The following is a 4,276-nucleotide window of genomic DNA, read 5'->3' on the forward strand; positions in this document are numbered from 1 at the left end:
ATGTTTCACTCCTCTTCTTCCACAAAGTTAATGTGTGTTCTTCTCTATCCCCTCCTCCCATCGTCTTCGACCTCAGATACAGAATACGCTCTTCCATTCACACACGTTTCAGTGCACAGCCCTGTTTAAAACATATTACAGTGAAGAGCCAAGGAAACTGGTACACCTGTGTGTTGCGCCCCCGTGAGCACGCAGAAGTGCCGCAACACGACGTTGCATGGACTCGACTAATGTCTGAAGTAGTGCTGGAGAGAATTGACACCATGAATCTTGCAGGACTGTCCATAAATTCGTAAGAGTACGATAAGGTGGAGAGCTCCTCTGAACAGCACGCTGCAAGGCATCGTAGATATGCTCAATAATGTTCATGTCTGGGGAGTTTGGTGGCCAGCGGAAGTGTTTAAACTCAGAAGAGTGTTCCTGGAGCCACTCTGAAGCAATTCTGGTCGTGTGGGGATCCGGACAAGGATTTCCATACGCAGTTTACTTTTCTCCTGGAACCCTCTAAAAGCCGGCCGCGGTGGCCGATCGGTTCTAGGCTCTTCAGTCCGGAACCACGCTTCTGTTACGGTCGGAGGTTCGAATCCTGCCTCGGGCATGGATGTGTGTGATGTCCTTAGGTTAGTTAGGTTTAAGTAGTTCTAAGTCTAGGGGACTGATGACCTCAGATGTTAAGTCCCATAGAGTTCAGATCCATTTGAACCATTTAGAACATTCTAAAATCTCCAATCTTTTTCGGTATACAGGAGAAAAATAAACTCCAGATGGAAACCCATGACCGAAACCGACGCAACAGAGCTTCGCATTCATAGGAGACAAGACATGTCTACGCAGCAGCTAGCTCCATCTTCGTCACTGATGGTCATGGAAATCAGTCGCGATTACTGAATAACAAACAGCATTGCCAGACGTTCCGCCTACAATCCATCAGCGTACAGAGTCATGTTTGCTGCCAAAGGCCTAGAGGCAGGCGCCGACACCTATATCTTCGATGTTCTGCAGTGTCCTTGGATAAGGTTTCTCGCCCTGCGCTTCTGTCCTCAGTTTGTTCCTCAAGACACACTCTACAACCTCTCGAAGTTTGTCACCATGGTTTTGCAGCACCCTGTAGCGCTATAGATAGAGAGATGTTGAATGAAACGCGTTTGGCTGTGAAGAGAGCAATGCGTGGTGCCTTCAGCGACTACCGTAGTAGTATATGATCTGTCATAAAATCCAAAGAAATTCTGTTCATATGTAAAGGCTGTTAGTGGCGCTAAAGTTAGTGTTCAGTCCCTAGTGAATGAGACAGGAATTGAAACTGAGGGCAATAGAGATGTTTAGCTCCTTTTTCACATTTTCATTTACAAAGGAAAACTCAGGAGGACTGCCACAATTTAATACTCGTACCATTGAAAATATGAGTGAAATAAGTATTAGTGTCAGTGGTGTTGAGGAACAGCTGAAATCGTTAAATTTAACAAAGCTCCGGGGCCCTATGAAATTCCTGACAGATTCTATACTGAATTTGTGGCTAAGTCTGCCCCTCTTCTATAATTTATCGTAGATTCCTCGAACAAAAAACGGTGCCCAGTTCCTGGAAAAAAGCGCAGGTCACACTCGTCTACGAGAAGGGTAGAAGAAATGATCCACAAAACTACCGTTCAATATCCTTGATATGAATGTGTTGCAGAATCTTAGAACATGTTTTGAGTTCAAACATAATGAGATATCTGAACAGAATTACTTCCTCCATACCAATCAGCATGGATTCCGAAAATCGAACTCGCACTTTTCTCACATAACATACTGAAAATCTTGGATCATAGCAGTTACGTAAATGCAGTATTTCTTGATTTCTGACAAGCATTTGAAACTACGTCTTAATTTTTATCATTTAAACACTGACTTACGGAATTTTCCCTCACAAAGACAACTCAAGCTTAACCTGTTAATTTATTACTCATAATATACAAGTCCAACGTAATCTGACTGCTATGTAGTGACAACATGACTTCCAATAATTGACACAAAAGAATGGCCCTGAACTGCAAGAAATCCTAACAATAATAAAAATGCAGAAAAATACGAAATTAAAGAAATATAAAACTACTTTTTTTTTGTAAGTCACTTACCTCACAGAAATCTTCATAGCACGAGCTACAGCAATTGAAGCAAGCAGCAACTAAGGCCATCTAAATAAAAAGATTCTAACTACTATAGACTAACTACTGGGAGACGTATGGTTAGCAAAAGAAAGATTCTGTTGATGAGCAAACAAAGTTTTTAGAAAATTTTGCCTTATTCTTGTTACATCCAATTCCAAAGATTATGTAGTTGTCAATAATTCCACCACCCAAGCATTACCAACAACATCCATCCTCATTTTACATTTCCTTGCGTCTCACTTTACAATGCATGTTCTACCAACACAGAGTCTTCACTAAGAGAAAAAATTGTCCCTATACTTCTCCATCCACTCGCTAACTACTACTCCGTCCAACCACAGAATCTCTTGCCGAGGGCGCAGAGTGCTGCCAGCGATATTAACACTGTCTATAGCGCTGCCTACATACAAACAGGCTACTTACACATTTGACTCGGTACCATACCTACGCGTATTGTCAAAAGTTCGGCCATATGGGGTATCAAGTGAAATTTGTGACTGGATTGAGGACTTTTTGGTTGGGAGGACGCATAATGTTATCTTTGATGCAGAATCATCGTCAGATGTAGAAGTGACATCAGGTGTGCCCTAGGGAAATGTGTTGGGCCCCTTGCTGTTTATGTTTAATATTATTGACCTCGCACACAATGTTAATAGTACCTCAGACTTTCTGCAGAGTATGCAGCTATCTGTAATGAAAGATTCTGCGTAAATAGTCAGTCAGATCTTGGTAAGGTTTCAAAAAGTGGTGTAAAGATTGGCATCTAGCTTTAAATATTCAAAAATGTAAAACTGTGCATTTCACAAAACAAAAAAAACGTAGCGTCCTATGACTAAAATATCAGTGAGTCACTGTGGGAATGGGGCAACTCGTAGAAATACCTGGGTGTACTGCTTTGTAGCTATATGAAATGGATGTTTCCAGAAAGAGATATTCACTCTGCACCGGAGTGTGTGCTGATATGAAACTTCCTGGCAGATTAAAATTGTGTGCCGGAACGAGACTCGAACTCGGGACCGGATGTGATATGGAATGATCACATAGGCTCAGTCGTGGGTAAAGCATGTGGTAGATTTCGGTTTATTGGTAGAATACTGGGGAAGTGCACTCTGTCTAGAAAGGAGATTGCTTACAAATCACTCGTGGGGTCGGTTCTAGAATATTGCACAAGTGTGTGGGACCCATACCTAGCAGGACTAACAGGGGAATCTGAACACATATAGAGGAAGACAACACGTCACAGTACCTCATTTCCTACCTTCCAAACTTTACAGAAGCTCTCCTGCGAACCTTGCAGAACTAGCACTCCTGAAAGAAAGGATATTGCGGAGACATGGCTTAGCCACAGCGGGGGGGATGTTTCCAGAATGAGATTTTCACTCTGCAGCGGAGTGTGCGCTGATATGAAACTTCCTGGCAGATTAAAACTGTGTGCCCGACCGAGACTCGAACTCGGGACCTTTGCCTTTCACGGGCAAGTGCTCTACCAACTGAGCTACCGAAGCACGACTCACGCCCGGTACTCACAGCTTCACTTCTGCCAGTACTTTACAGAAGCTCTCCTGCGAACCTTGCAGAACTTCTGGAAACATCCCCCAGGCTGTGGCTAAGCCATGTCTCCGCAATATTCTTTCTTTCAGCAGTGCTACTTCTGCAAGGTTCGCAGGAGAGCTTCTGTAAAGTTTGGAAGGTAGGAGACGAGCTACTGGCAGAAGTAAAGCTGTGAGTACCGGGCGTGAGTCGTGCTTCGGTAGCTCAGTTGGTAGAGCACTTGCCCGCGAAAGGCAAAGGTCCCGAGTTCGAGTCTCGGTCGGGCACACAGTTTTAATCTGCCAGGAAGTTTCATATCAGTGCACACTCCGCTGCAGAGTGAAAATCTCATTCTGAACACGTCACAGGTTTGTTTCATCAGTGGGAAAGTGTCGCAGAGATATTGAATGAACTGATCTGGCAGACTCTTGAAGATAGACGAAAATTGTCCCGTGAGAATCTATTAAGGAAGTTAACAAAGTTAATGATAATGCTGTGAATGTACTAGAATCCCCTATATATCTCTCACATAGTGGTCGTGAGGAAAAGATTAGAATAATCGCAGCACGAGGAGAGGCACTCAGACATTCTACCTGTAC

The 4,276-nt window shown here is 43.4% G+C and overlaps 1 non-coding gene across 1 annotated transcript; it reads right to left on the reverse strand.

Moving 5' to 3' along the window:
• Positions 1–3,578: 3,578 nt before the first annotated feature.
• On the reverse strand, positions 3,579–3,653 carry Trnas-uga. Its single transcript has one exon. It is a non-coding gene; the product is annotated as a tRNA-Ser (tRNA).
• Positions 3,654–4,276: the final 623 nt, after the last annotated feature.

Source organism: Schistocerca piceifrons, chromosome 8, assembly GCF_021461385.2.
Source record: "Schistocerca piceifrons isolate TAMUIC-IGC-003096 chromosome 8, iqSchPice1.1, whole genome shotgun sequence".
In the NCBI taxonomy this organism is placed as follows: Eukaryota; Metazoa; Arthropoda; class Insecta; order Orthoptera; family Acrididae; genus Schistocerca; species Schistocerca piceifrons.